This window comes from Sinocyclocheilus anshuiensis, unplaced genomic scaffold (genome assembly GCF_001515605.1).
Source record: "Sinocyclocheilus anshuiensis isolate Anshui unplaced genomic scaffold, SAMN03320099.WGS_v1.1 scaffold572, whole genome shotgun sequence".
In the NCBI taxonomy this organism is placed as follows: Eukaryota; Metazoa; Chordata; class Actinopteri; order Cypriniformes; family Cyprinidae; genus Sinocyclocheilus; species Sinocyclocheilus anshuiensis.
In genome coordinates this window covers 1,660,959-1,672,714 of record NW_015555778.1, presented here as the reverse complement: position 1 = coordinate 1,672,714, position 11,756 = coordinate 1,660,959, and the positions used below count along the sequence as shown (strand labels likewise).

The following is an 11,756-nucleotide window of genomic DNA, read 5'->3' as shown; positions in this document are numbered from 1 at the left end:
CAATGTGATTATTTTATTGAGTGATAGGCAGTGGGTTTAATCAGTGACATTATTAATAAATTTACTATCTGGCGGCTTCTCGTCATCTCCACGACCTGCTTACCTTGGTGTTTTTACACATAGAAAGGGCGAAAAAACATATTGCATTGTCCAGTTTTCTCTCAGAAAGATGATCTGAGTTACGGTTGCAATTCTCGATGCAGCATGAATGACATACATTGGCAATGACATTTTCACAATCACAACAAAAAATCAAAATACTGCCCTAAACTCAATAGTGGAAAGGTGATCCTCCCAGTATGGGGGATAAACAAAGCATTTTCCCAGAACTCATGCGGCATTACGTCAGCTTCACATTCTCTATACGGGACAGTCCATCAGCGGTCGTGGGCAGGGCAGAACTCATGCGGCATTACGTCAGCTTCACATTCTCTATACGGGACAGTCCATCAGCAGTCGTGGGCGGGGTCATACTGCTCAGAAAATCAAAATGTCTTGATAATTGAGACTGTTTAGTTTTTTGGGGATTAAAAAAAGGAGTGAATGGATTTTTATCATTGTAGGGTGGTTGTGTCCACACACTGCTATGACACATTTATATGCAAACACCATGTAAAAGTGAATTTTGCATCCGATGTCCCCTTTAACTTGCAATGTTTTTGACTGACAATGTGTGAAATCGAACTTTCTAAATGTTCCACCCAGGGTATATTGATGATGCAGGTTTTACTGACAATATAATCTACATAGCCATATAAACACAAATACACACAAAACAATACCAAATTAAACAGGGGGTTTGTGATAATGTAAGGCCAAAGGGGAATATGCACAGGAGAGCAGTCTGTCTTGATATCAGTTTTTAGATATGGTTTAGTAAGCTGAGGAAAGAGAAAGCTGCCATACAGTAGGTGCAATCCTTTCTTAAATAATAGTCTGTGAAGTGTGCTGATGACATTGGAGTGGCATTCTGAATAAAGCTGAAAAGTGTGACCAGTGATCCATTTTGTCAAAACAAGTCTTTCAAGCTATATAAAGCACAGTGATACTGCCCTCACAGTTCACAAGTCTGGAGGGAAGATGAAGGCCTCTGCAGCAGTTTCTGCATCACCGTCATCTTCCTCTGGTATTGTCTCCTCCCAAGTGAAGACATCTGAATTATCATGCACGGTTATAGATTCTTGTCTGCCCCCTCCCATTTCCCAAGGGCACAATGCATCATGCCAAGCCAAAGGAGGGTTAACTCTCATCTCTTCTGTTGTCTGTGTGCATGTGTCTGAAGGGTGTAACTCACTTCTATCTGGGACAGTTTGACTTGTGCTGCTTTCTGTTGTTGGTGGTGTTCCCATGTCATTTTCTCTGGGACAGACAGAGTCTTGAGCACTATCTTGCCTTTTCGATGGGACAGCATGAGTGCAGTCTTGTGGCACAGATTGTTTGAGTGATTGTTTTGCCTCCCAAGGACAGACATCTGAGTAGACACTTTCTTGTTTTTGCAAGGTCTTCACTGGCACACCTGTCTCCCATGGACAGACATCTGCAAGAACACTATCTTGATTCTGCAAGACCTTTGTTGGTTCTCCTGTCTCCCAAGGACAGACATCTACAGAGACACTTTCTTGCTTCTGCAAGGTCTTGACTGGCTCACCTGTCTCCCATGGACAGACATCTGCATGGACACTTTCTTGGTTCTGCAAGGTCTTTACTGGCTCACCTGTTACCCATGGACAAACATCTGCAAGAACACTATCTTGATTCTGCAAGGCCTTTGTTGGCTCTCCTGTCTCCCAAGGACAAACATCTACATGGACACTTTCTTGCTTCTGCAAAGTCTTGACTGGCTCACCTGTTTCCCATGGACAGACATCTACATGGACACTTTCTTGCTTCTGAAAGGTCTTGACTGTCTCACCTGTCTCCCAAGGACAAACATCTACATGGACACTTTCTTGCTTCTGCAAGGTCTTGACTGGCTCACCTGTCTCCCAAGGACAAACATCTACATAGACACTTTCTTGCTTCTGTAAGGTCTTGACTGGCTCACCTGTCTCCCATGGACAGACATCTGCAAGAACACTATCTTGTTTCTGCATTGTTTTTGTTGGTTCTCTTGTCTCCCAAGGACAAATATCTGCACAGATACTTTCTTGTTTCTGCAAAGTCTTGACTGGCTCTCCTGTCTCCCATGGACAAACATCTGCACGAATACTATCTTGTTTCTGCAAGGTCTTGACTGGCTCACCTGTGTCCCATGGACAAATATCGGTACGAACACTTTCTTGTTTCTGCAAGGTCTTTGTTATCTCTTCTGTTTCCCAAGGGCAAACATTTTCATGACCTTCTTGCTTCTGTACGTTCTTGACTGATTCAATTGTCTCCCATGGACAGACTTCTCCACAGACACTTTCTTGTTTCTGTGTGGTCTTCACAGACTCACTTGTTTCCCATGAACACACATTTACATGAACATTTTCTTGTTTTTGATCTACTTTTATTGGTCCCTTGTTCGTATATCCCTGCCTCTCTTTTGACTTCTCAGAATCCTCTGCTTCCGACGGACAAGCAGTTGCTTTCTTATTCATTGGCTCGTTTAAAGACGGTCTTGTAGCATCTTTTGTGTTTGGCTCAGACTCCCAAGGACTTGCGTCAGTTACAGGTGGGGGTGGTTCATGAAAATCACTTTCTTCTTGTTTCAGTTTATGACTTGTTTCCTCTGAACCTGAATCTTCCTGAGCAAGTTCTTGGTCTACTGGACTTTGTTTTGCATTAACATAAATTACCCTTTCACCAGGTTTTATTGTGTCACTAGGGGTTTTGATCGATCCCTGTCTAACCTGAGAGATATTTGTGTCAAGTACGGAAGAGCATGCTTCGGGCTTCACATTTACCTGCTTCTGGGTGTCTTCAGACATAGGGTCTTCAACATTCGTATTACATATATTGTCTTCAGTGACTCTTGATGGGTCACCATCGGTTTCCCAAGGACAGACATCAGTATGTATGCTCTTGGTTTGCAATTGCTCTACTTCCACAACTTCCCAAGGACACACTTCAGAAATGCTGGTTTGATGAAAAGGTTTTGGGACATCCCATGGACACACTTCTGTATTAGGAACAGTCAATGATGATTTAAGTTGGAACTCAGGGGGGTTGAAGACATCATTACTTACTGTCACAGATAGTACTTGCTTGCCACTGTATTGTCTTTGTAATACACTGTCGTTCACATTCTGCTTCTTGACCTCCAAGATCACCTCTTCTGACTCCCATGGACAGATGTGAACTGGAGCAGTATGTTTGGGGCTCCTTTCAGGAGAATCAGTAGATGGCAGCCGTATTGCTATTTGTTTGACAAGGCAAGGTTTTGTGCCTACGGTAGTCATAGCCCGTCTGTGTGTCTGCGGGGTACGCTTGTCTGAAGCTGCACTGCCTGGGGACAATCTCATGGATGTGGACAGGGATTTCTGTAGTGTTCCCTCCTTAACATTACTTTCTTGTAGGCTTGTTTCTCTGCTCATACTTATTCCAACTTCCTCAATGCCCTTTACTGCAAGGAGACTTTGGGTAGTGGAGCGGAAAGAGAGAACCCGAAAGTCCTTTGGCTTGCCAGAGATTGTATGTGGCGACCCTGGAGCACTACAGGAGATCGGAGGCTTAGGTTTTGTGGAATCAACATCTGACTGTATACCATTCCCAATTTCTGTTGCAGGAGGAGTAGGAGGTGGCAAGAATTCCCATGGACAAACATATAATAGAGTTGGTGACGAGGTACCGCCAGGTGATTTGGGTTCTTCTTGGTTTGAAATAGAATATGTGACATGTTTTTGATTCTTGTTTGCTGGCAGTTCCTCTGGAACCTCCCACGGGCAGACCTCGGCCTTGTCAAATGACTCATTCGTATTACATATATTGTCTTCAGTGACTCTTGATGGGTCACCATCGGTTTCCCAAGGACAGACATCAGTATGTATGCTCTTGGTTTGCAATTGCTCTACTTCCACAACTTCCCAAGGACACACTTCAGAAATGCTGGTTTGATGAAAAGGTTTTGGGACATCCCATGGACACACTTCTGTATTAGGAACAGTCAATGATGATTTAAGTTGGAACTCAGGGGGGTTGAAGACATCATTACTTACTGTCACAGATAGTACTTGCTTGCCACTGTATTGTCTTTGTAATACACTGTCGTTCACATTCTGCTTCTTGACCTCCAAGATCACCTCTTCTGACTCCCATGGACAGATGTGAACTGGAGCAGTATGTTTGGGGCTCCTTTCAGGAGAATCAGTAGATGGCAGCCGTATTGCTATTTGTTTGACAAGGCAAGGTTTTGTGCCTACGGTAGTCATAGCCCGTCTGTGTGTCTGCGGGGTACGCTTGTCTGAAGCTGCACTGCCTGGGGACAATCTCATGGATGTGGACAGGGATTTCTGTAGTGTTCCCTCCTTAACATTACTTTCTTGTAGGCTTGTTTCTCTGCTCATACTTATTCCAACTTCCTCAATGCCCTTTACTGCAAGGAGACTTTGGGTAGTGGAGCGGAAAGAGAGAACCCGAAAGTCCTTTGGCTTGCCAGAGATTGTATGTGGCGACCCTGGAGCACTACAGGAGATCGGAGGCTTAGGTTTTGTGGAATCAACATCTGACTGTATACCATTCCCAATTTCTGTTGCAGGAGGAGTAGGAGGTGGCAAGAATTCCCATGGACAAACATATAATAGAGTTGGTGACGAGGTACCGCCAGGTGATTTGGGTTCTTCTTGGTTTGAAATAGAATATGTGACATGTTTTTGATTCTTGTTTGCTGGCAGTTCCTCTGGAACCTCCCACGGGCAGACCTCGGCCTTGTCAAATGACTCTGAGAGCAAGGCACTTGAAGTCTGCCTCTTTATATCAACATCCACAGTTGGCTGGGGCTTTTCTGCTGGGGCAGTTTTGCCAGAAAGTGACACATTTTCAGTGCTCCTACAAGAAGTCACAGAGCGATGGTCATTGCGTTCTATGACACTAAGTGACTTTTGAAACCTGGTGGGCTCTGGAAGTAGAAGGTTAGTGTCTACCGATAGATTGTGGGCACTGGCAGACTTGCAGACCAGCAGTGTTGCATTGATGGATCCTGAGTCAGAATGCAGTGAAACCCTTTTCTCAGTGCTTCTTATGGAGGAGTTTAATAGGGAGACCTCTCGTTCTGGGGTGCAATCATAGGCACTATGGGACTTCTGTAGCTTGGGAGAGGGCTGCATTAAAGTTTCAGTCATCTTGTTAATGCTTGTGGTTTGATGACTTTTGTAATACGATCCTTATCGGGTTATAGTTCCTATTGCAGCATTGACATCCTTATCTTCACGACTGCATTGCCTGCTTAAACTTTCTGGGATCTCACTGATCCGTTTTATAAGGGACCGTCCAATACTGAGGCGAGAGCTGCGCTTCTTTGGAAGGTGGGGATTACTGTTTGCCATCCTCTTGGTCTTGTGGACTTCCAGCTGAGAATACAGTTTCTTCAGCTCATCCTGGTGCAGAGGAGAAAAAGGGTTTCAGTTGATGAAAGTTGGAGGGAGCAATACAGTGGGATGGTTTTTGTGATGGTATGTCCAACACATGATGTTCAAAAGGCACCAAGTTAGAGGGAAATATTTCAAAAGAGGGCAAATAAAGGCAGAGGAGGAGGAGAAGGCTAACATTGGTAATAATTCTGTAATTCTTTTGAAGTCGATTTTTAATAATAAAATTGCTCAGGACATGTTGGCTCATGGGGAACCAGGTTAGAGTCTAACCTGGGTCATGTCCCAATCCCATTCCCCATCTCTCTCACCACTTGCTACAGTCTTTCCCATAAAATGAAGGCAAAAAGCTAAATTATATAAGTTATATTGCAGAAACCTAGCTCCATTTATCTTGTCATTATTTTGTTATGTTTAGTTAATGTTTATGAAAGGTTATATTGGAGTTTAGACTTAGTTTATATTAGTTCATTTACTAATTTACTGTGAATGAAAAGGTCAAATTAATGCTTTTTATTTAATTCATAAGTATACATTGTCAGTATACAGTGTGTGTGATTTTCGTAATATGGAAGTGTGAGCATGTGTGAGTTAGTAGGGCTGCTGCAGGGCAAGGTGTTTTACCCGAATGTCATCAGCGTCCAGGCTGTGGTCACTCCAGCAGTTAGAGTTGAAACTACTGTTGAGGTAAGAACATGAGCGTCGCAAGTCCACCTCATCCTCATATACCTCTGCAGCTATTTCCTCTTGGCCAGGTCGTGACATGTGGAGAAACTGCAACAGACACCAATGCTGATTTTTACTTGGAACAGCCTACATAACATAAATGTGAGAAATGTGGGCCCTACAATCTGATGCAACTTTAAGTTTATCAAAAAGTACTTGATAAATAGATAGAGGCTGCATCCATTTTGAATACTTATGCTATTTATTGAAAATATGTATGTATGCAATATTTATGTATGTACTCTGATAGAAATGTACATACTTTTGAGTGTTTCATAAAGTTTCAAATTTGTGTTCCTTTTCAAAATTTCAAAATCCTTCCAAAATATTGAAAGTGAACTGTCACAAACTCCTCTTCTTCAGCTATGCACATGGGTTTGGGCAATATTAGCCAACAGAGCATGCATAGATGCACACTTCAAAAATTCATCAAAAAATGTATCATCAGGGCACCTTTGGTTAACTATTTGCAATATACTATCATTTAATTCTAATCTGGCATGATATTTAGGACATTATAGTATGTGAAGTAGGACACAGGAGGTGTTTAATGTGTTATTTAGACACCTAACTTTATGCCAGTACTTATTCACCTACTGCAATTGGATGTCATTGAAAAGGCTAAAATAAAAAAGGTTAAAATAACATTGCAATATTAAACAATGATAGACAGTACCTTAGGTACAAAAAGCAGGCCGAGTGTTACAGTAATTGTTACATGCGTGTGAGTGAAGAACAGCAAGAGCATCCAGTCAGGATGAATTGATGGTCTAGCGAATCTGAAAGTGACAAGGACAAAGAAGTCAATAGAACAGCCTCTTATGATTAGTTTTAAATCAGAACAACTTTATTCCCCCACCTGAGAAGATGAAACACTGAGGAGAGCAGTAGCTCATTATGGATAGCGATGCTCATGTAACGTGGTTCATGAAATGCTGAAGGTACCGTCTTCACTGCACTGCACAGGAAACTGCCCCAGCACAGAAATAACAGCTCCGCTGACAGAGAAAAAACAACTATTTTTTAACTTTAAAGGTTTTATTTGACACATACACAAATGTACACATAAGGAAGTTAAATGTTTTGTCATTTCTTTGTCCTTTGTATGAGGAAAAAGGTGCAAAAACAATGTTTTTTTTTTCTTCGTTTGTATTTTTTACAACATAAATATCAAGTTTTCTTAAGGTTACTCCATTTGATATGAACTAATATTGTTTTTTTCAAGATAAAAATATATAATTTATAAAATAATAGACTGGCCTTGGCATGGTTATGACAGTTAATAGAAGTTCTCTCTGTGATATAATTTCCTGTTTTATGGTTTTCTTGTCACACAAAAATAGTTTTGATTTTGTACATGGCAAGTTTTTCCCAACAATAGTCTTTAAATTAGATTTTTTTTATTTGATAAATAAATAATCAATTAATTGCTTAAAATTAAGATCTCCAGACAGTTACACCAGCTGTAACTTTGAGCCCTACAAAAATATTGAAATGATTTTAACGTAGACATTTAAAACATTCATCATCGAAGAGATGTGTTTAAGTTATTGACTATTTTATATGATTGTGTTTTTGAAAAATCGAACACATCCAGAATAAACATTAAGTATCACATAATTTACCCTTGACAAAATCAAAGATAAAGTTATTTATGAACAACATAAATATGAGTTACAAATCAAGACAAGAAGGAAGAAAATATACAGTGTTAAGTACTATAGGCTAGTGTCACAGTAAATGCAAGGTTTGTTGAGTAAGCTGTCTTTGATTCTGAATGTGCCAGAATGATTGCGTAAATCTATTTTATCTCCTGTTGTCATTTCAGGTCAGTCCCTCATTTACTTAGCCTAATTTATGACATTATAGCAGTAACATTATTATTATTTATTGTGGTATGTTATTAGTATGGTAGGTAGTGGTTAATGCTGAATCATATCAAATGACAACAGTTAACAGTGTTCAAATCATCAGCTAAATGCTTCAAAGAACATTAAATTATCCAGGACCATTCATCCTTTCATTTGTCTGATCTACTAATGTGCCCCAATTTCAATTAATCTCTCTGCCAGACACCCAAGAAAACCAATGGACTACTTCCACCAGTCAAAAATGACATCACTCACCCACAGCCATCATGTAGTCCCACCGGTCCAGGTCGCACACATTGAAGCCTTGTACTTCTGAGGTGGTGGAAATGATCAGCAGTGGAACATTCCGGTCTCGGTTCTGCAGGACGCCCACGGTCCACGCACACAGGAACCAGCTGACAGTAAGCACTATAACTCCCAGCATCCTCAGCACACCTGTGGTAGTAATGTATGGCACTCTCTGGGCCGTGCGTGACAGGAACACCCTCAGAACCCTGAAAGCACACGTAACCGTGTAGGCTGATTCATTATGGGAGTTTAATTAGGTTGCTTTTTTTCCCCAACAGATTATAGAATTCTAGGTGCAGTCAAATTTTCCCTAATTTAAAAAAAAAAAAAAACATAACAAAATAAGTGAACTCATTTGTAGCCTAATAAAAACTTATTTATTTTACATTGAATGGGTCAACTCATGGAGGAATATTATGAAATATTATATACAATTACTGAGTGAATCTTTAAATGCTATGAGAATAGCATCTTATTATGCAACATTTCATCTGAGAGATGTGCAAGTGAATTGGAAGGGAACTGGCTGGCAGGACTGAAGGTCTACACACCGGTACATCTTGAGCATCAGAGTTCCGTAAACAGTGGCGAAGCCAAGCAGACGGACCCAACGCAGTAGAATACACCGGAAAGTGCTGGGTTTGAAGTATAAAATGAAGACCTGAAAACACAGTCAAGAACAGTCAAAGAAGGAGCTGAAATTATTGGTGAAAGGTATAAAATTCTTATAAAATAATAATAATTCTCTCATTATATTATTAAACTTATGTCATTTTCTTGACAACATGAAGATAATTAAATTATCGAATGCTATGTGTGAACTACACTAAGTTTGGGGTCATTTTTAATGTTTTTGAAAGACGTCTCTCATGCTCACCAAGGCTGCATGTATTTGATCAAAAATGCAGTAAAAACAGTAATATTGTGAAATATTATTACAATTTAAAATAACTGTTTTCCAGTTTAATATATTTTAAAATGTAATTTATTCCTGTGATGCAAAGCTGGATTTTCAGTGTCACATGATCCTTCAGAAATCATTCTAATATGCTGATTTACTGCTCTAGAAAAGTTTCTTATTATTATTAATATTGAAAACAGTTGTGCTTAATATTTTGGTGGAAACCAAAATATTAAGCACAACCGTTTTCAATATTAATAAGAAGAAGAATGTGACATTTTTTGGAATTCTTTGAATAGAAAGAGAAGGAACAGCATTTATTTGAAATATAAATCATTTAAAACATTATAAATGTGATCAAATGAATGCATCTTTGCTAAATAAGTCTTACTAAGTAAACTTCTTACTGACCCAAACTTAGTTTTGAATGTTATTAATTATTAGAGAAGGCACTATTGTCTTAAATGTGTGATTTGCGGCATTAGCATAATAACCTCACTTATATCCTAATTCACATTTGGAGCATAATTACTAATATAGTTCATTTGTTAGATGTTATTTTGTTATTGCAGTTGGTTAACTCTCTAGTAACCATAAAGTGTGTAATTTCTTGATCATTTTCTGCCTCCTAAGTGCGACCCAGCCATGATGATTTCAACTGTAGTCCAATAATCTGAAAAGAAGATTTGAATCCCACACTCACTGGGAAGTAAAGCAACAGAGAGCCACACAGGATCATCTCCAGCAGCAAAAGCCCGGATGATCGGATCCGCTGAGAGATAGAAAGATGGAGAGAAGAAAATGGTGAGAAGTGGAGAGGGGAAGCCGAGGTGAAATTACTAAAGCTGTCAAGCATGCATGAAGTTTTTGCACCTGTGGGACCTGTTTGAGAGCGTGTTTGAAATCACATAGCAAGATATACCATGAAATGTAAGATATATATATATATAGCCTATTTGCTTAATAAATCGAGTGCTAAAAACTTACCTTGGTTCTCCTGCACTGATATGCCACCAGCATGCTGATAAGAACAAGGACCATGAAGAGGCCCTGCACAGCCAGGACGCCCGTCCTCAGGAGCCAGTCTTCCTGCACCCAACACGGGGCTCCATCCTCGCACTCGTCACAGCCGGGCCAACAGGGCAGACACACAGGGACCTCTGGGTAACAAGCTCGGGTACCATTCCCTGTAACACCATATATCATAATTTCTTTATCTTAATAATAATAATTTTAAAAAAAATCCTTAATATAAAAAACATTTTAAATTAATTACAATTTTAAATAAAATAATAATAATATATTTAAATAAATAAATAGAAGCTGAACTTTACAGTCAGTGATTGCCATGCAGTTTTTGATTTTAATTTAATATTTAACATTTAATTTTAAATGAATACTTTCACCTATAATAATAAGAAGGCTTAATTATGAAATTATGAGTAAAATAGTTTAACCATTAGTTTAAGCATTAATAATTCACTTATTGTCACTCGTCCCAGAGAAAACAGAAAAAAAATAGTGTACAAAAATATGTCAAAGCTAATGTTTTACTGCCTTTCTACTATAACTTTGACTCTTGCCCAATCATTAATAAAAAAATAAACAAATAAAATCTAAATTGCAGCTGAACTTGACAGTCAGTGATAGCAATGTATTTGTTGATTTTAATTTTAATTTTTAACATTTAATTTTAAACAAACTTTCACCTATAGTAATCATACAGCTTAATTATCAAAACTAGAAATAACTTAAGTTTAAACATTATTTCAGATACTATCATATGGCATCATGTTAGTTATATATTAACAAATAAAATAAGACTGAATGCTGTTTCTGTGCAATTGATTTTTGATTGTTTCAAGATTCTTACTTTTGTTTTCTATGTCTGGATTTGGACTGTAGTAGCCCTTTTTACATCGGCAGCAGTACTGACCCATCCGGAAGCCCTGTTGTGGGATGGACTCACACTGAGAGGATGAGAAAGAAAGAGACATGAAGTCATGAGTCTGCTCAGCTGTTTACCTTGCGCGGTAACTTAAAGGGGTCATATGATGCGATTTCAATTTTTCCTTTTTCTTTGGAGTGTTACAAGCTCTTGGTGCATAAAGAAGATCTGTAAAGTTGCAAAGACTAAAGTCTCAAATCCAAAGAGATATTCTTTATAAAAGTTAAGAGTCAGCCACACCTTCCTTAAGACGGCTCGTTCTTACACGCGCCCACATGTCTACTTCACTGTGTGGGAAGATTTGCATAACGCCGCCCAAATGTTCACGCAAAGAAAGAAGGCGTAACTTTTATTCTCGCTGTAGTATTGTTGTTGCCGCCGCCATGTCGTGAAGGCGCTGTGTGTTTCGTTGTGAAAGCTAAACTACTTTGTTTAGTCTTCCAAAAGAGGACGATATCGCTTCGTCATGCCTAGAGCTGATCCGTGCTGGTCGCTGAGGAAATACAACAACTTTG

General features: G+C 39.4%; 1 pseudogene; it reads right to left on the bottom strand.

Moving 5' to 3' along the window:
* Positions 1 to 636: 636 nt before the first annotated feature.
* Positions 637 to 11,756, bottom strand: part of LOC107674566 (probable G-protein coupled receptor 158) — a 16,251-nt pseudogene continuing 5,131 nt past the window's right edge.